Consider the following 24,049-nt stretch of genomic DNA (forward strand, 5'->3'; position numbering starts at 1 on the left):
AAAGAAATAACCCAAATGTCCATCAACAATAGAAGAGATACAGATTGAGTTGGACCCACACAATGGAATGATAAGGAATAAATTAGGTTTACACACAATAGTTCAGAGTCTAAAGATGATTTTTCTCTTCCTTCTGGAAAATTTATCTTTATTATTATTATTTTGCCTTGAAGTTCCAAGATTCCTTTTTTTAAGATTTTATTTATTTATTAATGAGAGACATGGGGGGTGGGAGGAGAGGTAGAGACATAGGCAGAAGGAGAAGCAGGCTCTATACAGAGAGCCTGATGCAGGAGCCTGATGCAGGACTCGATCCCAGGACTCAGGGATCACACCCTGAGCCAAAGGCAGATAGATGTTCAACCGCTGAGCCATCGAAGCATCCCAAGGCTCCAAGATTCTTTATTCAAAAGTCCTGTAGTTTCATTTTGGATATATGTTGGCATTGATTATGATGACAGACACTGCAGCTTCAGATATTTAATTATTTCAATAGTTCTTACATTTTCCTTTGAAGGGTTTCTATTTAATTTGTTATTCTTTTTTCTTCAGCAACAAATGTTATGCACGCTAGATCTCTTTCTGTGCCATAGCTATCATTTACTTCCTAATAATACATAAATCTTTATTTCCCCCAGCTTTATTAGTGTTTATTTCCTCAAGTGATTTCTGTGTCTTCAGTCCATTTTTTCTTGTAGCTTCCAAATTACAATTTATTTACTTTATTTTTTTCCTTTCCTTTTTGTTTAATTCCTGAGTATAGTCAGGACATGTTTATAGGCTTCTGTTATCTCATCACTTCTTAAATGCTTCATATCTCTTATTAGATTACATCTTTCAAAGAAAACCATTTTCTTTAATCTCTTTTATAGCATTGAACAAATGATATTAGATTGTTCTAATTTCTGATTCAATACTGCTTGTGTGAGTTTGTTTCTGTATTTTGGGGGGATGATCTATTCTTTTTATTATTTGGGATTTTTTAAAATTATATTTTACTAATACCTATGAATATGCCTTCTAAGTTGTGAGAATGATCTTTTTCCTAGAATAGCTATTGTTATATGGGAAAAAAGTCAGGTTGGCAAGACACAGACTCTTAGCTATAGAGAACAAACTGATGGTTACCAGAGGGGACATGGGTGAGGAATGGCTGAAATAGGCGATGAGCATTAAGGAGTGCACTTGTGATGACCACCGGGTGTTACATGTAAGTGTTCAATCACTATATGGTACACTTGAAACTAATATTACACTGTACGTTAACTAACTGGCATTTAAATAAAAACTTTAAAGAAGTCAGGTTGGGAAATAGACCTTTTGGATTTAAGGGATGTTCTCGCACAGTGCTTTCCTACCATTTCAGCACTGGAAGTATATCTCTGCTCCCCATTCTTTTTCCTTTCTATGCTTTTCACTAAAGTCATACATTTTAGAATGCTTTGTTTTCATTTTCATTTTTTGTTTCCTTGTTAGCTTATTGGTAATGCTTTTTAAAAAATTTTCAATTGTTTATGTATTGGGAGAGCATTTATGATTAATGATATAATTAAGTGAGTTGAGACAAATAAAAACACCTTATCTTCGCTAATCCAGTGAATGTTATTTCAGACAAGAAGGCATTTTCAAAAAGCTTGATGTATGAGAATAACATAAGATTTGCACTTTAGGAAGATCTGTCTTGATTCAAAATAAAGGATTTTTTTTGGAGGAGGGAGAATGTTCAGTTTGATATGTTGCCACTTGTGAGATATAAATGAAAATGTGTAAAATGAGTAACAAATGTATATATGAATATGTCAAGACCCAATACCATTCATAAATAAAAAAAAAAAGGTTCTGGAATGAAGAAAATGACCTGGAGATTCCTGTGGAGGATATTAGTTTTTTGATGGCAACCAAAGTCACACGGTTAATGTAGTTCACTTTTATTAATTATTCATTCTTTAACATATATTTTGAAAATCGGCTGCATGTCAGGCTAAAAGCTAGGTACATCACAAGGAACAAAACATAAAATGTTCCAAGCCTCATATATTCTGGTATATAGAGAGTGAGAAGCAACCCACAAAAAGTAAATGAGAGGTCATATGATGGAGCGTCTGTAATTAAGAATGAACATAAACACAATAGGATAAAATAAGAATATAATGATGACCCAGAAACACCTACTATGTAAATATTCACAAATTAAATTCCTAACTGCTTAGCATTTTCTATTTATTTATTTATTTATTTATTTATTTATTTATTTATATTTTATTTATTTATTCATAAAAGATGCAAGGGGAGAAGCTTCCTCCATGCAGGGAGCCCAGTGTGGAGCTCGATCCTGGGACTCCAAGATCACACCCTGAGACAAAGGCAGATGCTCAACTGCTGAGCCACCCAGGTGTCCTGAGAGTTTTCTACCTAATTCAATGTGTATTTGATCGTTTCTTCTGAATATTCATAGATAGTATGGATACAGAAGAAAGTATCTATCCCTGAAGCATTTAAGTAGAAAACGTTATGTCTGAGACAACATATGTGATCTTGAATGATGAACAGGTTTATATTTGTAAAACAATGCCATATTATAGACTAGCATATGGAGACAAGGACTGGGAGAGGTCAGAGCAAAAAGATGATGTGGGTGAAGGTTGTATTGTGAAAGGAAACCAACTTAGAGAGTTATTTTTGGTTTGATAAGGACTTTAGCCTTTACGCTAAAGATACTTGAAAATGTTTTGATAATGGGGTGAGATTTAGTTTTAGACATATTTGAAATCAAGATCGAAAATTGAATGGGGACAAAAAAGAAACAAATATATTACCTATGAGCTCCATTCACTGTGAGAGCTGAGGTTCTGAATTAAAGCACTAATACTTGTGATAGTTAATGGGAAGTTTTATTAATTTTTGAAATGTGGAAGTAATGAAGACTTATTTGACTTGTCAGTAAAAAATTGGGAGTAAATCTAGTTTGGAGGGAAACTAGCCTGTTTAATTTTGCAAATGATTTGTTTGAAAACATCATATGATATACTTATTGGTGGCAGCATGAAGCTGGTAGTGAGTAAAGCATATGGATATGGGCATTAGTACCATAACAGGTATGGGAATCTGGAGAGAAATCTCAACTTAATAACAAACACCAAGCTGTGTAAGAGATTGCTGGAAGTGCGATATAAAAAAAAAAAAAAAAAAAAAAAAAGAAAGTGCAATATACGTATGTATACATATAGCTAGCTAGATATGCACACGGAGCTCATTCACAAATAAACATACCCGTACGCTTAACACAGAGATCAAGAAAGAAAATCACGCATTACATATTCTTTGGAGTCTCTGTTCATTCAGTCAACACAGTTTGAGAAATTTATCCATAATATATATAATTATTAATTCATTCACATTGTATATAGTATTTCATTGTGTAAATAGCCTAGAATTGATCAAATTAGCAGTGGAGGAGGAGGACTTCAATACTTTTAAGGTTTAACAGAACTTTTGAATGCATAAAGATAATAGGAAGGGACATGTCTTGGTGACACATGGTGAACCATGGCAAAAACTCAGTAGACAAAAGAGTATGGAGAATGTGAAATTTGTTAATAATATCAGGTAAAATGAACATCAGATAAAACAGAAATTGTGACGTTTCCATTACATTTGGCAATTATTGGCAACATTGTTTAAAGCTGCCCATTAAAGAAAGATGCACAGGACGGGAAAGTCTGAGTTAATGATGTTTGAATAAAATGAAGAAGAATATATAAAATGTTTTGTTTTGTTTTGTTTTTTTAAGATTTTATTTATTTGAGAGAGAAAGTGAAAGCATGGGCAGGGGGAGGACCAGAGGGTGAGGAAGAAGTAGACTCCTCACTGAGCAGGGAGCCTGACACAGAGCTCAATTCCAGGACTCTGGGGTGATGACCTGAACCGAAGGCAGATGCTTAACCCACTGAGCCACCCAGATGCCCCCAGACTGTTGTTTTATGACAAAAATTATTAATAAAACATATCATGCAATTGTCATAGGAACACATAGATTTTTAGAATAGCTTTGTTGTTGCTAACTTACTTTTTACTTACTGTGGGAAATGTATATTTTTATATGTATAGAGAAAAGAATGACTATTAAGAGAACTAAAATCGAAGACGGGGGAAAGTCTTAAACATAAGGCATCATGTCAATATTGAAACATGCAAGAGGGGATACAACCCAATGCAGAGACAGTGGATATAAGTTTACACAAGAAATGAACACTCATCCTTTGGAACCAAGGAAAAAGAAGGCATGTAGTTGAGTTTTTAAATAAATAACACAGTATGGTTGACAAAGAGAATGTCTGTGAATTTTGTGCCTCCTGACTTGATAATTATTTTTTGAGATAAATTCTTTTTATTTATTTGAGAAAGAGAGAGAGAGAGCAAGTGTGAGAAAGCTGTAGAGGGAGAGGGAGAAGCAGGCTCCCTGCTGAGCAAGGAGCCTGATGTGGGGCTTGATCCCAGGACTCTGGGATCATGACCTGAGCTAAAGGTAGATGCCCAACCGACTGAGCCACCCAGGTGCCCCTGATCTTGATAGTCCTAATGAAGCATGAGGCAAGGGTAACAGCTGAGAAAGGAGGAAAGCAGTGACATGGAGGTTACTTCACATTTGTGACATTTTGCAATAGCTAATTCATGAAAAGCTTTAAAGTGTGAGGAATTTGAATGGCAGGTTGTTGAGATGATTGATGAGAATTTAATAGAGATCTGTGATTAAAAAACAAGTATGGAATCGGAATGAATGGGTTTGAAACACACTTCAACCACTTACATATTTTGTGACTTTGAGTTTCAGGTTATTCACTTGAAAAATAAGAGTAAAAATAATTTATATGCCTGTAAGATTGCTATAAAGATACAATGAAATATGATAGGTAAAATAATAGACACACATCTCAATAAATATTAGCTACTCTTTTTTTTTTTTTTTTGGATGAATTAGTGGATCTATAATGATAGGATAAGAAAGTGGAAAAGGTTGATGGAGCAAGAGAAGAATAAGGGGTCAAGACACATGACATATTCGTTTTTATTTTTATTTTTTTAGACCAAAAGTACGTGAAGTGAGGTAGAAGAGTTAGAAGAATAAGTGGTTTTAGTGAAACTAAAATTAAATTGATTAGCATTCATCATTTAAGATCTGGCAAAATTATACTTGATGTCTTGGTGTGAAAGGTACTCAATACTTACTAGGAAGTGGAAAGTTGTTCCTGAAGATTCTTAGTAAATTCAGGGTGTCTCACCCTCACATTTACTCATTCTCCAACCAGTATCCATCTGTATTTTGCTCTTAACACTCTGGTGGCATTGCTTTGTGAAAATCTGGTATCTGCTTTTAGTTGATCTAACAACAGATAAAACAACTGAATGAGCTCCTCTTCCTTTTCAAAACAGCCACATCTCTTGACTGCCTTCACGTCTGTACTGTTGTCTCAAAGTCCTGCATCTGTGGCTGCTCTACCTCTAGCCTCTCCCATGATTCTAAATCCTCAATTTGGGTGTCTTCAAGATAGAAATGATATTCAGATTGTGGATGGAGTTTACTCAGCTTTGGGGAAAAAAGTGTGAGTTGAGAACACGATAGCCCAAATCTATATCCTGAGTAAATTTGATATTCAGACTTGCTTAGAATGGGAGATTCTTTCTCTATTGATTACTGGGTGCTTGAACTAGTATGAATAGCCACCTATCCCCAGGGCTCCTTTTCTCTCATTGTAAGTAGACAAAACAAGCCTTCTTCCTCCCATGGTCTGTAATCTAGTCCTTACTAAAAAGTTCTAAATAAGCTATATGTAGTTTTCATAGAACTCTTTACCCTCAAACTTCTAGCATTATTCTGTTCAGGCTCTAACCTTCTGGTCAAGTCTTCCACCACAGCACAGAAGAACAGGGTATTTCCACACCTCAGGCCACTTTTCTTTTCATACACATTGAATGACAAGGGTCTTTCTTGTCTCTTTTCTAATGATAGTATTTCCCATCACCAGTACCTTCAAGGTCAGCCCAGGGGGAGAAGTGGGTGCTGTCATAAGATAGCAGTCCATTTTCCATAGTGACAACAGACCATACCAAACTTTTAACGAGGCACGAGTCTTTCTCATCTCTTTCTACACGACCTCTAGTTGCAGGGAACCTTTACAACTCACTTTGAATTTATGGTGGCTGAGACCTCAAAGTACAACAAAGTATTCTGTAAGTTAGGAGAATTTCTGGAATGTCACAGACCACTAGACTCGCACAAACATCACAGATATGGCAGATGAGTGAATTTTAGAAAGTTCTATCTCTCACTTTCTGGTTTGCTATGTCTTACTAGAGAAGAGTACATCACATTTACTACTTCCGATTCTAATTAGCATGACATTATTAATATTGGTGGATCAATATGTTGTTTGGTGGAATATCAAGATAGTCAAGGTCCTTTTGAGCATACTATAACAGAGATCAAGAGTTAACATACTCCTGTGACAAGACAGTTAAAGATTTGAGAACTGAGTAGGGGAAGCCCTTCCCAATAGAGGCACTCCTCAAAAAAACAACACAAAACAGTGGTGCTTCTCGAGAGGATGGCATTATCACTCCATCAGACAGACAAATGAGAACCAAAGTGCTGGCCAAAGATGAGTGAAATCTAAGATGAATGGTGAAGGAAAAAGAAGATAAATATTGATTTTGATTTTGAGATTGCCTGTAGCATCAAGGAATGTATCTGAAGATATTCAGATTGACCTCTACTTTGAAAGATTGTACTTGTTCCTTTCCTGAGAAAGAAGGAAGGACCTCTTTTTGTCATAGCAGATTTGTATATGGACTATTTAATTGGCATAAATAGTAAACTGTTACAAATTGAGATAATCTACCATTCATAGCTACTAGGATCTCATTCATTTCCCTTGATTCCAGAGTGGAGGGAATGATTGTAAATCCCTGGCAGCAGTGACAGTTCCTCGTGTCTGAACAGCACAAGTATTCCCCGGGTAGCCATGGGACCAGGGATGCTTATTAGGTATGGGTACTATTGTGCCCTCCAGGGCATGAGCTGCAGCAACTTTAGCATCCAGTTCAACTGAACTGGACTTGGTTCCAACTGGAAATTTCTGCCTTCCTCATGGCACAGTTCAGGTGAACTAATGTCTTACAAATATTTTCATTGATAAGAGACAGGAGATGGGGAACAACTAGCATAAAAATGTCTTTCATTTCTTCCATCAAGGAATCGATCTGAGAGCAATAGTTCTGAGTAATCTCATGGAGATGTCCCATAACTGAGCGATCATCTTTGTTCTCTTTGAAATTATATTCAGTTTGATAAAATGTAATTTTATCTCCTATTCCACTTTTCACACATTAGCTTACATTTAACTCTGAGCATGGAAGTCATGCTCTGCTTTTTTAGGAAGCTAAGGCTAAAACATGTTTCTGGGACAGGTACTTAAGATAAGTTGAGAGTAGAGTAGAAGACAGATTAAACATTTCACAACCCTAAGATTATGTGAGGCATAGAATTTATGTCTTTAGTTAATTACACTTATGTTTTAACCCTCACAGTATTATTGAGACTATAAGCAATACCGCAAAAAGAACAAGAACAGAAGCAAAACAAAAAACAGAGCTATGAGTCCTTACTACAGGAAAGACTTTTACAAGTGTGTTTTCCAAAGACAATTTTTCTAGTGTGAACAGATGCAACAAATTAATTTTTTTCCTAGCAGAGCTATAAAAATATTGCAAACAACCTGTCAGTTACGACCTTTAAAATGATATTGGCCTTTTAATCTCATAATGGTGAAAATGCATTAAAGTGTGGCTGCACATAAATTGTATTTCAAAAGTCCCCCCCAACAAGATTGGATAAAATAAGAAGTGGAAAAATACAGGGTTGTTTAGGGCAAATCACATTCAGGGAGTGTAAGAGTTTATGGGACAATTATTTTTCACATCCAGAAAAGAAACATGTGTGTGAGAATCTTACTGTTCTAAGCTGAAAAACTAGTTTTTTTTACACCATATTCAGCAACATTGAACTAATATTATTCTAAAGTTAGAATGATTTTAAAGAGGACAGTATTATAATGAGAAATATATGAATATGTGAAAAGTTGATATTTAAAGACAACCTTATATTATATTGCAGTTTATGTATCAAGACAAATGGGAAAGGGGCAAAACAGAGGCCCTTTTATGCTAAATTAAAGAAGAGGTGTATGTTAGAGAAGGAGGATCACCACGGTGATTCCTCCTTTAAAAGAATGTCTATATTATGTATAATACCCCAAATGGATACCAGCGTTTGTAGGTGAGTGTCCAGACCTGTTTCCCTCAACTTCTTTGACCAGAGTAGAGGCTCCAAAGCCACCTATTTGAGCTACTTTACCTCTCTTATATGACTCCAAATCCAGGATTCTGAGTTCTTCATCAAGTAGGCAGTTACTTCTGGAAGGTACAGGAATTGTGTGGTGATGTGCCAGGTACTTAAATCCTCTTACTCTGAGTCCCTTAGAGTCAAACTTCAAATGAAAACTATGTTCTAACCCATGAGCACATCCTGTGGCCTATAGGACTGTATTCATAGATCTTTTAATTGATGAGTCAGAGAAGTTTTATGAAGCTGATTTAGAAACTTGGAAGTAGATCTCTTAGGTGGCTCAGTCAGTTAAGCATTTGCCTCAGCTGGGGTCATGATCCCAGAGTTGGCATCTGGCTCTTTGCCCAGCGGGGAGCCTGCTTCTCCTTTTCCCTCTGCCCACTGCTCCCCCTGCTTGTGCTCTCTTTCTCTCTCTCTCTGTCAAATAAATGACTGAAATCTTAAAAAAGAAAAAAAAAGAAGAAAGAAAGAAAGAAGAAAGAAAGAAAGAAAGAAAGAAAGAAAGAAAGAAAGAAAGAAGAAAGAAAGAAGAAAGAAAGAAAGAAGAAAGAAAGAAAGAAAGAAAGAAGAAAGAAAGAAGAAAGAAAGAAAGAAGAAAGAAAGAAAGAAGAAAGAAAGAAAGAAAGAAAGAAAGAAAGAAAGAAAGAAAGAGAAAGAAAGAAACTTGGAAGTAGGAGACCTAAAGTCAATAAGATATGTGGTGTTCTTTTCTGTATGGACAGATAACTCCAAACTCCAGGCACTAATAGAATGAGGTAAGGAAATAGGTGAACCAAGCAACTTTTGGGGATTACCAACTAGTAAGGAGTCAAATAATATTAGTGGACTAATCTAATGTGATATTAGCTTCTCTACTCCTTATAAAGATGACAAACTGTAATTTAGACCAATTCTCATCTGAACAGGATATGCCACTAAAGACAACACTCTTTGCTGCCTCTTTTGGTCATGCACAGTTCCCAGCTTCAAGCTGCAGCTTCAAGCTGAACAGAAGTCTTACACCAGCTGCTAACAGAAAAGAGGAACCAATAGGCACAATCATCTTTAATTCCCAAACATGCCTAACAAGATGAATGGTGTATTTGGTGATTTAAATGTAAACCCTTACTGTGTTTTCTGAGGGGAAAAAAATGTATCAAATAACTACAAAGAAAAATGAAAACTGCAGCTGCCATCAAGTTGAAAACACTTCCTTAAGGTGTTAAGTGCAATTACAATTAGGAAACAAAAGTAAAACAACAGAAGCAAAGTTTCAAGCTTACCCCTAGAACAAAACTTGGAACTGTATCTATGTATGTTAACTCTAACTTTAATGAGAATGAGTATTTTCTGACTCATGCTCTCTATTTATCAATAATAGATAAATGTAAGATGATAGGCAGTAGCAAATAAGCAAAAATACTAGAAAAAATACTAGCAAGATGAAGCTGCTTCTTTTACTTTACAGTATCTGACACTGAGACACTAAGTGTTTGACATGAATTAGTATATTCCTATTTCACAGATGAAAAATCAAGGCCCAGAGAGTTCAAGTAAATCGTTTGTGACCATGATACTAGGAAGTGGCATTCAGCAGTTGCACCAAAATCTTGGACTTTAACCACTAGAGTGTCTCTACCAGGCTTCTGAAGGGAGTGAAGATGTAGAAGTCAAATGTCTAAATGATATTGTATATGCATTGGGCAATGTAGAATAAACATGTGGAGTCTCTATTTTTGGGGCATCCATATTGACTTTACCGAGATGTCTTAATTATATAGATTTCTGAGAAGTTGATTTGATAAACAAAAGTTACAAAAACAAGATCTTTCAAGTTGCTAATTTATTGTGGTGCTCATATTATTATTACTTATTTAATATAACACTTTGGGGGAAAAAGCCCTCCAAATTTCTCTTTCATGATTCCAATAGTTAAATAAAAGAAAAAACAGCATGTGAAGGATTACATTTTTTTCTATTTACAAACACAAATGAAAAACAAAGTCATGTAAATCATATGGATGGATTTCTAGTACAGATGTGAAGGGAAAGATTGATTACAACCTCAAATTGTCTTGGATATGACAGGAGTGAGTTAATTAATCAATGGTTATGCCATATTACTCTATTACTGCTTTATTTTCCCATCCAATAACAATTCTAAGTTACTAATGTTCTTCTTGACAGACATGACTTCTGCATTCCAGAGACTGGTTTATTTGAGGGTCTGCTGCTTCCTCTGTCACTGTGGAGGAGCATTATGTTGAAAATTAACTTCATCTGGTTCGTGGAAAATAACAGACCATTGGGAATCTTCACAATAAATTATGTACTTACATTATCAGAACAAAAAAAAAAATGGACCTTTGTCAAAGAAATTCTTGCTTTAATTTGTTAAACATTATCACTTAGATTATTTACATGCTGCAATAATTAAAATAAAAATCACAGGAGATAATGAATATACATTTTGATATGTTTACATAGAAGACAAAGTAAATTGGGTCAAACAGAGTATGAACACCAGGGCAAATGCAGCAAACAAATAAATATTAACTTACATTTTCCAAAGGAATAATATCAATAAATAATAAATAAAATCAACAGATTTTTCCAAGGGAATAATAATAAAAAATAAACAAATAAAAAATAGAAATCAAACCATACTTGAAAAATTAACATCAGTTGTCTAAAACACAGAAATTAGCTAAAACATTGAACAATTTTGTACAGGTTAAGAGGAAAAGCCCTCTTCACTGTCATAAAATACTCTTTCTTTCTTTCCCTCTGATATTTCTTTCTATCTAATTAGGAGATGTCTTAGAATTTTTGTGTCATCTCTCAGGAATATGCATACTGTGGCATTGACAGCTGGAGTCCAACGTGAGAAAGGGAGAGGTCTGAAAGACAAAGAGTTCCCCTGAGAGCTAACATTTTCAGAACAAATTGGCCAGCTGACAAATAATCGCCGAATTTCAGAAGATAGTTAAAATTGGTGATTTCAGAATGACCAGAGTAAACAATTACCAAAGATGTACTCAGAACCCAAATATTTGTTGTGACTCTCTTCAAAGAACTCTCAGGTAAATTTTTTTTTTTAATAACTGCAGATTTTGCTTACTTTTCTGAATTTGACTGCTGAGTAATTCAAATACTTTTCCATGGAACAATATATTTTTCTAAAGTAGATTTAAATATAAATGAACAAAAATATTCCAATCCAAGATCAAAAAAGAATATTGCAATTTGAATCAAATCCATATATTCTTTAGTATATGGCATGCATTTTATTTATAAATATATATAAATACATATATTCAGACTGTTTATTCTTATTCATAGATTTTGTTTTGTTTTATTTCATAGATTTCCAGCAGCAATCACCCTTTCTGCTCTTTATTAATGAACACCTTCATTTAATTGGAGAAGGAATGATGCATTTTTTTAAAACATGCATACTTGAATACATGTTCCCTACTTTTCAAAAAAGGGGTTTGCTGTTTTTCACTTACGTTACATATTCAGATTTAAGAGCATAATGGAGAAAAAGTATTAAGAATAAGTATTTAAGCATATTTATAATATTTCTAGTAACCTTGATATTCTTGGAAAATCATTTTTTATACTTGAATGACCTAGATTGAGTCTTACTCTTCTGTGAAAAATGATGAGAATTTGGAGTGTTGCTGTATTTGTTCTAGGACATCACACTTAAATCTGGAGAAGCAGCATGTAGTGTAATTGTTAAGAACCCAAATTGGGAACCAGGCTACTTGGGTTAAATTAATAGGTCTGCCTATTACTGGCTGTGTTTCCTTAAGAAGTTATTTAACCCTTGTAAGTCTTTGTTCTTCATCTATGCAATGAAGATACTACCTCTGTTTCTGCTGTCAGGATTAAATAAATTAAGGCATAAGAAACACTTAGAATGTGGTCTGACCCTTATTAAAGCAGGGGATGTTGGTGAATATAATCAGTCTGTGTTCCTACTCAGTGATACAAATTCTAATTTCACATTCCTAGGGGGATTTTATAACCACTAGAATCCACAAGAAAACAACAACAACAACAAATAGAAGTTCTCATAGGTATTTTAACTTGCCCAAAGTGCTTTCTGCCTGTATGTATTTCTTCCTTTGTCTAATCTGTATTCTACAACCGATTGTCCTACTTTACCCAAGTACCTCTCTGCTGACGTTTCCCCTCAGATTCCATGTCAGATGCTTCCTTCTTCACTCAAAAGCCTTATTAAATCCCCTGATACTAATCAATATTTCTCTATCTTAAGTCGCATAAGCATCATCTCTTCCACAGTAGCCAAGATTGCTTTCTGTTTGCCTATGTTCACCCTCGGGGAGACCTTAATTAGCTCATCCTTGTACTCTTGGGCTTCGAGTTGACTCATTCTTCATTGCATGTATGGAAGGAGCTTTTTCATATTGCTTTACAGATAGTTTTTAAATGATAAACGAATGGTTTTAGCATATTCAACATATCTTAATAATATCTTACATAGGCAGATAAAATTATATATTTTAGACATTCAAATTCAGGAATTTTCTAATTTTTTTTTATTTGCAGATATTTAAACAGATATAGGTCTTTGCTCTTTTCTGATTTTAGTTTAAGAAAAAAATAGTACTTTTCCTCTGCATTTACACATGGCTCTACAATATTTCAAAATTTAATTTTCTCAGTGTTCAACCATAATATTAAAGAGTGTATAGTATCTGAATATAATTATATAAAACTATATATATAACTATATATAACTATATAAAACTATATATAACTATATATATAAAACTATATATATAACTACATATATATCATATTCTCTTTAGGTGAGTTGGCCTAAATTCTAGTTTGGCATCTTTATAAGAGGTAAAGAAATTAATCCATATCCCATTAGATTAATCCACTAATATTATCTAGCTTTTTACTAGTTGGTAACCCCCAAAAGTTGTTTGGTTCACCTATTTCCTTAACACAGTCTAATACTGCTTGGAGTTTAAAGACAGTTGCCCCTACCTACCTGTCCATTTAGAAGAGTCAACACCACATATTTATTGATTTTAGGTTTCCTACTTCAAAGCTTCTAAGTCAACTTCTTGCAAATTCCAGAGAATTAAAAATAAATAATGTACTTCACATACAATTTCAGGTGAATTTATGCAAAAAAGAGAGATAGAGAGACAGAGATTAGCTTTTGAATCCCCAAAACACAATTATTGGTTCCTTGTTAAAACCTTTACTAATAAAATAAGGATGCTTGGACTTTTTTATTTTTTTTCTCACTTCCATAGAAAGGAGTTTTTATTCTTTTAAGACATAGCTTCCTAGCATTTTCCTTTTTTTATGGGAAAGAAGCTATTCTTATATTTATTACATGATTTTCACAGCATCAGGATCTAGAATAATCAGAGTCATCACCAGGATGGGCGTGCACTGTAACAAGGCCATAGACAGCAGCAGTCTGTCAAAAATGGAATCATTTTTTAATGTAGAGGAGCCAGGAAGAAATAAAATGAAATGTCTGCCCTTTAACATTTCAGAACAGGGAAACTGATTCACTCTGCCCCATTGCAGTTAAATGTAATAGATGTATTTTTGTACATGTTCAAGCCACAGAGTTTCTGATGGACATTCTTTTAAAAAACTCCTATAAATAGAATATTTTTTTCCTCTCTGCTTATTTTCTCTGGAATGGTAGCTGCCTCAACTTAATGAGATTGAGACCATTTCTCTGAGGATCAGGTGCTAGTTCAATAAGATTAATGAATAGCGTGAAAGCTTAGTTTGCTATTTGAAAAAATGATAATAATCTATCTATATGTCCATCTATTTACTTACCACTCTCTTGTGGGATTCTACTCCATAACTAGTGAACTCCAGTTCCCCAGACCTGATTGAGAGTAACTTATAGGCTTTAATATATGACCAGTAAAGTAATATTTTTCTTAGTTTTCTTAATATTCACCACTGATAACACAGGCTTCTGTTCATTTTCATGGCTAATTTTGAAAACAAAAGATTATCATTCTTTGTTTACGGCTATGACTCACTAATGGCCCTCCTATTCTGTCAATTTGTTATGATAATTTCATACTAACGATACGGTTGACATTCTTGAAGCTCTACAAAATCAGTAGATTTTTAGCAACATTTATTATTTATACATTGGTTTATAAAGATTTCATTCATTTGCATTATCTACTTTTCACAACGTATTCATGAAGAATGATGGCTATAGTTTCTACAAATACACATTCTCAATTGAAGGAAACTTCTCTCTAATCCTTTCATATCTTGATTAGACATGTTTAGAATGTAAGTATTATTTACATCAATTACTTTCCGATACCAATTAAAATAAAAGCATCATTTCTCTGTGTATCTATTAAAACTGTAATTGCTCTATGGTAAGATGGAAAATATCTTCCTCAAAGATAACCAAACACAAAAACAAGTTTTTGTTTCAGGTGTAATTACATATCTCAAGAGGGGAGATTGTCCTGGATTATCATGGAGTGCTCTAAATGCCATCACATTATGGCTACAAGAAGGGCACGGAGGCGCAGATTTTACACACCTCATGGAGAAAGCCATGTGAAATCAGGGCAGAGAGACTTAAGGATGCTGCTCTTGAAGATTGGAGTGATGGCACCAGATGCTAAGGGATATGCCTATAGCCTCAAAAATGGGAGAATTCAAGGAAAGATTCTCCTACAGAACCTACAGAGGGAATGTGGCCCTTCTCCCACTGTGATTCTGGTTAAGTGAGATGCTGATTTGAAACTGGCCTCAGAACTGTGAGAGAATATATGGAGTACATTTTGGTTGTTTTAAGCCAAGTTTATGATAAATTCTTGCAGCAGCCCCAGGAGACTAAGGGAACTCATGTTTATTTAAAATCCAATTTTTCCAAAAAAAAAAAAAATCCAATTCTTCCATCAAAGAAACAGAATCAGAGGAGATATATATATACATGTATACTACACACACACACACACACACACACACATGCACACACACACTGGCATAACCACGCTTTGGAAATTTCCACGCTTTGGAAAACTGGCCTGATCTACTACTATACACTATCTATATACTTATCCAAAGATTCAACAGTTTCACTCTTAAGTATATATTATAAAGATGAAGATGGAGATAGAAAAAGGAAGACATGAGTAGATATATAGATAGAGAGGAGAGAAATGGGAAAATATAGAAAGATGTGTTTATTTTGAGTCCCTAAAACCCCTAGGACAGGCTGTCAAGAAGGGCCGGCTGGAACTCTGGGACATAAGCTATAGCCACAGTCCACAGGCAGCATGTCTTCTTCCTTCCAAGAAACCTCAACACCCCTAAGGCTTTCCTGCAAATTGAATCTGACCCCCATGATATCTAGGATAATACCCTCAAAGTGAACTGATTAAAGAGCATCATTCTTAATTAAGAGCCATTGGGGTGTCTGGCTGGCTCAGTCAAGCATGAGACTCTTGACCTGGGAATTGGGAGTTTGAGCCCCATGTTGAGTGCAGAGATTACTAAAATAATAAACTTAAAAAAAAAAAAAAAAAGAATCACATCCACAAAATACCTCACTGACTAGTGTTTGAACAACCGAGGAGTATAGTGTCACCAAGTTAAGATATAAAACTACCACGAGTTAAAAAATAGATGCATATTAATTTGCTAGGATTGCTGTAACAAAATGCTACAGATCGGATGGATTAAACAATAGAAGCTGTTTCCTTCTACTTATGGAGGTGAAAGCCCAAGATCAAGGTGGCCCACCTCTGGTTTTTCCTGTGGCTTTGTTCAGTGCCTTGCAAACAGCCACCTACTTGATGTGACATTTTCACCGTGTGCATATCCCAAGTGTTTTTTTTCTCGATCTTCTAATATCTTCTTATAAGGATACTGGTTAGATAGGACCCAATCTCAGGGCTTCATTTTAACTTAATTACCTCTTTAAAGGCCATATTGTCAAATAAAGTCATATTCTAAGATACTGGGGTGAGTACTTCAACAAGCAAATTTGAGGAGAACAAATTTAGCCTGTAACAATACTTTTTTTTGTTTTTCCCATTGAAGTATTCTTATTTGAAACATATGCAGTAGTGATGTTCTTTTGAAATACACTTCTGTCTTCAACTTACTACTAGTGTATAAGGGAATTTTATCTATAATATTCATTTTTTCTGTAATCGGTTTTTGGTTTTGTTCTAAAGCTTATTATAGAATCAAAGAATGAATATTGCCATTTTTAGCTACTTCTATGCTCTACAGTAAGTCAAAGAACAAAGCAACTGTCTGTTTTATTTTTAGGTTCTGAAAGCTTGATACCTACAATTTTTGAAGATTTATTATAATTAACAAGTAGGAAGAACCATGTGTACTTGCTCTTTATGAATGTATATTATTGATTATATATTCATATTTTAGTGAATATTAATATATTTAAGTTTTTTTCTAGAATAAAGTTCAAGAATTTATATTTCTATTTAAAATAACTCCACCTTTTAATTTTCTAAATTAATTGGCATAAATTTTAATAATTTTCCCATATGTTCTAATTTTTTCTGGATTGGCATTTTATCCTCTTTTTAAAATAATATTATGTATTTATGTTATATCTTCTTTTCAGTTAATAGAATTTTCCAGTGATTTATATAATTTTTTATACATATGCCATTTAACTGTTTAATTCTTCCTTTTATGACCCCTAACTCATTTTGTTTTAATTCCTTTCTTTTTATTATCCTTATATGAACTGTTTTAACACAGAATACATGCGTTTAAGTCAAACAATAAATAACACAAGGAGAGATGAAATGATAACCAAGAACCACCATGTATAAATCTCCTAATTCAAAACTTATATTTGGGATCCCTGGGTGGCGCAGCGTTTGGCGCCTGCCTTTGGCCCAGGGCGCGATCCTGGAGACCCGGGATCGAATCCCACGTCGGGCTCCCGGTGCATGGAGCCTGCTTCTCCCTCTGCCTGTGTCTCTGCCTCATTCTCTCTCTCTCTCTGTGACTATCACAAATAAATAAAAATTAAAAAAATAAAAATTAAAAAAAAAAAAAGAAAAAAAAAAGAAAATTCTTTGGTATCTATCTTACCTACCAATGAACACATTATATCATTTTTATTTGCTTTGAAAAAATATATTTTACTCCATATTATTTCATAATATTTATAATAAAATATTCTTTTACAAAATATATTTGCATATACTTTTTATGTTATGACTTATTTGTTTTTGAAATAATTTAGTTACACAGTTCCGATTTTAGATGTTAATGCCCTAATAAGATTTTTTCTTGTCATAAATAATGTTGTAGTAAACTTACTTATGCATATTATTTTGGTGTAGTTCTGCACAGATTTGTATTTGAGAAAAAGTATGTGCATTTAAATTTTGGTAGACAACGTGTGATAACAATAACAAAGAATGAATGATTACCTTCCAAAACTGGGGAAATAATTATTCTTATGTTGTCTTATTATTTGAATGTATGGCTCATTTATTTCTTAGTTTTTAGTTACTTCTTTAGACATGGATGCTCTGGGAACCGTTTTTATCATATTATATATCCACTGGATCACATTCTGTAGGATTTCCATTTATCCAAATTTAGTGAGATTTTTCTTAGTGCTCTTAGTCTATGTGTATGAAACATCATAGATGTTTGAATAGATTGTTATCCATATATTGGACACATATATTATAGATTAAAATACATAAGAGATATTGGCAACTCTTTTTTTTTTTTTCTTTTTTTGAGAAAGAGAGAAAAAGAAAGATGGGGGCAGTGGCAGAGGAAGGAGTAAGAGAATCCCAAGCAGGCTCCTTGCTCAGCCCAGAGCCAGACATAGGACTTGATCCCATGACCCTAAGACCATGACTAAGCTGAAATCAAGAGTGACACTTCACTGACTCAGCCACCCAGGCACCTTGGTAATTTTCAACATCAAGTAAAATCAAGTTATTTTATGACACAATGATTCCTTATTTTGTCCTATTAGTTGTTTATTTATTTTGCTGTGTTCAGACAAAATTGTTTCCAAATTTGCCATTATTTTCTAGTTCTTCTTCCACGTGTTGGAATACTTTCCTTATGCAGTTGTATGTTATATTATTTTAGGCTTACACATTTCTGATGTTCTTCTAAACTTTTTTATCATAATTTTTATTGATATTAAACAAACCCCTTGTAGAGACAGCTTTTAGACTACAGGCTTGACCAGTGGAAACTTGATTAAGCCAGAAGGGCCCAAAGTGACTCAAATCTCCTAGCTGAATATAGACAGGCTCATGAGGCCACCGACCTCAAAATATCCATAGGCCCTAACTTACCAATGGACTACTTAGAACCAGGCACAGTTATCACCACACCTCTTCATCTACTCCCTCTAAAAACAACCTCCACCATGGGGCACCTGGGTGGCTAAATCAGTTGAGTGTCTGACTTTGGCTCGGTATATGATTTGGGAGTTCTGAGATCAAGTCCCCAGTCCAGCTCCCCACTCAGCAGTGAGTCTGCGAGTCTGCTTCTCCCCCTCCCTCTGACCCTCCCCTCTCGTGTTCTCTCTCTCTCAAATAAATAAATAAAATCCTTGAAAAAAAAAAGAGAAAAAAACAAAAACACAAAACAAAACAGCCCCCACCCACTGCAAACAGCCTTTCCTCCGCTGTCCTGCCCACTGCTCCGTAGCAGTGGATTCAATAAACTTCTAACTCCTTTGTTCTGCCTCAGATGAATTCTTTTACCTCCTGCACCACCAGTTTCTACCCAATCATCACCCCACATTTGGGGGTCCCATCTGATTGGGAGAGACACCACACCCTTGAGGTTTTATTTTTACCATAAATGATATTTTGACCAAAATTCATATTGAAAATACTGCTTTAATCTCACTTAAAGATTCTGGGTCTGTTTCTGAAGATCATATTATTTTTAAATGTTTATTAAAATTATTTTTTCTTTTATTATTATTATTAAAATGTTTTTGATGTGTGTATTGTAAATATAATACTATCCTTATAAATTGTCAAAGAAAATTTGTCATTTAATACATATATCAATAAACTCACAATTGTTATAATTCATAATATAATTAGTCTTATATCTGATTTTCATTTAAATTCTTGTCTTTTATCTCCCTCCCTGCATTTTCCTTTATTCTATCCTTAAAACTTTTCTAGAAATATATGTATTTTATATTTATGGTTCCTGTCTTCCATAGTTCTTAAAAATGTCTGTCTTTTTTTACAATTACAAATCTAATTTAAGTAAAATGTTCTATTTATTTATTTGAATATTTTTTCTTTAGTTTTTTCTCTATATTCCTCTCAAAGGCCTATGTTGTTAAGTCTTTGCATTTATTTTAAATTCCCAGGCTCTCTAATAACTAAGTTTCATATTAATATTTTGTGGAAATGCTATCTTCTCCAGCTTTAATGAATAAATTTATTAAGCTAATTGTATTTGTATTTTCATTAATTTTATTTCCTGATGGATAGTTCTTTCATTTGTTCCAGCTGGTGTTCTTCTATGTCCCCCTCAAATATTTGGTGATTATAGATTTCCTGTATAAATTCTTAATAGTAGTTAACACAGATCAATATTAATAGTTTAACTGGCTTTTTAAAAAAAAATCCCTCACCGCAACATTAAAGGTTTTTCTTTTTCAGACAATGAATGCACTTTTAGTTTACTGATTTCTAGCTATGGTTATAATTATGCATTTGATTCAGGTGCAAATAGTTTCCTGAATAGAAAGGAAGAGATCTTCCTACAGTAATGGTCAGAATGCTTCTCTCTCCAGATGCAAAACCCTCTCTGAGAACCTGCTTTCCTCCATCTCTTTGGAAAGGTTTCCTCGCTAATTTATTCTGGGATAAACACATTAGTTACAGCAAATGATAACATTCATGAAATTCATATTTGAGTACAAAACACTCTCCTCTAGTTTCCCAGAACATGTTTCTTGATCTATGCATTTGGGAAGATTTGAAATCTATTTTGAAGTTTCTTCATTTTGTCTACTTTGGGTTGTGGAAGTTTCAGATTAGGTTTGTCCTGTAAAGGCAAGCTGATCTTTTTTTTTTTTTTTTTTTTTTTTATGATAGGCTCACAGTGAGAGAGAGAGAGGCAGAGACACAGGCAGAGACACAGGCAGAGGGAGAAGCAGGCTCCATGCACCGGGAGCCCGACGTGGGATTCGATCCCGGGTCTCCAGGATCGCGCCCTGGGCCAAAGGCAGGCACCAAACCGCTGCGCCACCCAGGGATCCCAAGGCAAGCTGATCTTATTGGTTTATAACCTCCAGAAATATCTCAATAGTTTATTTTTCCAAAGGAATCTTCTTGGTTTTTCATGAGCTCACAGTCTTTAATTGGTTTATTCACTTTATTTTGTGGTCATTCTGTAATACCAATGGGATTTTAGAAGGAAGAAGAAATGAACACATGTCTTTATCCACTTTAAACCCCCCAAATTGGATATCCCTTTTATGTAATATCACAGTGAGGGAACAAAGAAACAGCAGCAGTCAGGGTTTAGGATATGACTACAATTCTATGAATTATATTTGCATTTATGTAGATAGCAGTTGAAATTTAATCTCTATTAGAAAGAGTTGCACATTCTTAAATGTAATTATTTTAAACTTTATTAGGATTAATTTTGATAAAATTACATACCAGTTTTCTGCAACCCAGCTTTCCAGTAACCAAAATCAAGGATATGATTAATGTATCCACATTAAAAGTGCTTTTAAAAAATTAAGCAAGAAAAATACACTAATAAAGTAAATGTGGATTTTATTAGTAAATAAAGTCAATTGGCTTCCAATAAATTGCAACTAGATATTTCCTAGAATTTAAATTGAATGTAGAATAGAAATTCCATAGAGAATGTAACTTTAATTCACAAGCTAACATGGCAATTTTTACAATTTATAACTTGAGAGTGAATGAAAAATCACTTGGGTTTCTTTTTAAAATGTACATTCCAGGTCCCAGTCCCCCCGTATGCTAATGTGATGCCCAAGAAACTAAGTTTCTAACAAGAATCCCCAGGTGGATTCTGAGGAGAGACTCGAATCAAAGAGAGTATGTACTCATTTTGCCACTCAAAGGCTCAACAGAAATAATATTTGATAATGCTGCAGCATTACTGAGTGTAATAATGACAGTAATAGTAATAACAATAACAAGAGAAAACACAAATTAATTGCTTTATAGTTATCAGGTGATCTGCTTAATGACTTCCTTAATGATTTCACCTAATCTCTATTTTTAAAAAATCAAAGTTTCTAGTAAACAAATTCATATTTCTGATAGACTTTGGTCTAAGAAAGAGGAAGCTGTTTGTTTGATGTCTTGTAGGTAAATGGTAGTTCTCTCTGACACCAGAGATTTCTCTCACAGTCCTTCCTACCAGACCATTCTATCTAAAATCATAATTAATTTTAATAGTGAAAATTTTTCAAATATATATTTCATATAATTACCGTGCATCATGTTATTGTATTGACATTAGTCAATAGAGAGGCACCTTTATAATATTGATTTTTCCTATAAAAGAACAAGGTACTAACTCTCATTTATTTTAGTTTCCTTTTAAGACTTTCAATAATGCTTCATCTGTTGAATACCTAAAAATTTCTGAAGATTTCTAAATATTTTCTTTCTGTTCTACTAAAAGATTAGTAGATTCTTTTGTTATTATTATGTTTATCTTACTGTTAATTCTAATTAGGAGAAGTATTTTGGGTGTGAAATTAAGTCTCCAGATGATTTAACAAATTTCTTATTTTCGTTGTCTATTACTAGACTTTTCCAGGGGAAGCACCTATAAACTTTGAAAAAAAATTGCATCACTTGTCTAGTAGTCATGCCTCTCCTATAATCATATGTTATTTGAATGCATGCTAATAAAAAACTGTCTGACACTATGACCATGGCTGGAGTGAAAAATAGAACAAAACAAAACAAAACCTTGCCTCATGAAGCTTACACTTTAATGGAACTTTCAGGTCTTTGTTAAATAATCATACAGAAATATGATTCCATGGGCACCTGGGTTGCTCAGTGGTTAAGTGTTGCCCTCGGGTCAGGTAGTGATCATGGGGTCCTGGGATCGAATCCCACACTGGGCTCCCCGCAGGGAGCCTGCTTCTCCCTCTGCCTGTGTCTCTGCCTCTCTCTCTGTGTCTCTCATGAATAAATAAATAAAATATTTAATAAATATGTAATTCCAAACTGTGATAAGAAAATACATAGGAAGTTTGACAAGGTATTGCAAGGGCGATATGACTAACAGTTTAGATTTTAGGGAGGAGCCGCAGTTCCTAGAGGAAGCATCAGAACAGAGCATCGTATGCAGGCGACACTGTTTGCAAGCTCCAGACACCGAGTAAAACATGGCACAGCCCACAAAGGAGGAGGAGATTGGAGAGTGTATCATCTATTGCTCTGTAGGAAGTTATCCTAAATCTAATGGCTTCAAATGAGGACTATGTATTTTCTAGGTTTTTAGGAGTCAGAAATCAAAGTGTGACTTAGCTGAATGCTACAGTCTGAAGTCCGACCAGGGGGGCTGTGGTCCACACTCCAAGTCAAGTGTAGAGGCTGAGGTGAATCCAAGCACAAGCCCACTCACAGGGCTGTTGGCAGGACTCCGTCCCTTCCCACGGAAGTCTCCTACAGGGCTGCTCTGTGAGGCAGCGGAACATGGTGAGCAAATACAAGAGCGTGTGACAGAGAGCATCCAATCTGGAGGCCAGTCTTTTTACAGCCTGATCTTGGAAATAACTGCACCCCTTCTGTTCTATTCTGAATGTTAGATAGGGCTCTGTAAGTCCCATCCCCACCACCCACCACCCACAGCTTCCTCCGTCCTTGTGTGCACACTCTGTCATCCAGATTTTCTCCACCTTGCTCTCTTGGTTCTGTTTCCAGTGTGACCTTAAATTTCACTTGACAAGAATCTTCATTCTGTGGTGCTTTGCAAAATGACCACGTTGGGCTCCTCCTACCTCCTGAGGACTTCTCTGTTAAAGCTGGTATACAGGGGCACCTGGATGGCTCAGTGGCTGTGTCCACCTTTGACTCAGGTCGTTATATTGGGGTCCTGGGATCAAGTCCTGCATCGGGCTCCCTGTAGGGAGCCTGCTTCTCCCTCTGCCTGTGTCTCTGCCTCTCTCTCATCAATAAATAAATGAGATCTTTAAAACAAAGCTGGTGTAAGGCCTCATTTGACCAATTCACTTACACAACCTGAAAGCGTGTGGTTGTTAAGGCTCCGTGAGGTACACTTTAGCGGTAGGATTCAGTAAGTTGTGATGAATACATTCTTATTCCTCCCTTCTAATAGAAGGATGAAGTCACTATAAATTCTTGAGAATAATAATGGTATCCCGGAATTTTTCAATAATCCACATTTGTATTGGCTCCCCCTTCTTCCCTGCCTTACCCCTTTTTGCCCCTCACTTCTCCTTAGAATTCAACATTACTTCTGTGACTCTGGCTCAGCTTTCTGGAAGGACAGTGTTACCAGTTGATAGAGTGCTAATATTCAGGGTGGAATTTTGGAACTGGCTTTTACCCCCAGCTAAAAGCAATAAGGACATCATGGAGTGGCATTATT

The 24,049-nt window shown here is 34.8% G+C and overlaps 1 long non-coding RNA gene across 1 annotated transcript in view; it reads right to left on the minus strand.

The window, feature by feature from the left end:
• The window catches only part of LOC140631634 (uncharacterized), a 36,992-nt gene extending 13,225 nt beyond the window's left edge, over positions 1 to 23,767 (minus strand). The window contains exon 1 of the long non-coding RNA XR_012029159.1: positions 23,680 to 23,767. This is a non-coding gene — a long non-coding RNA (uncharacterized lncRNA). The remainder of the gene's footprint in view (positions 1 to 23,679) is intronic.
• Between the last annotated feature and the right edge of the window lie 282 nt (positions 23,768 to 24,049).

Source organism: Canis lupus, chromosome 4, assembly GCF_048164855.1.
Source record: "Canis lupus baileyi chromosome 4, mCanLup2.hap1, whole genome shotgun sequence".
Classification (NCBI taxonomy): domain Eukaryota; kingdom Metazoa; phylum Chordata; class Mammalia; order Carnivora; family Canidae; genus Canis; species Canis lupus.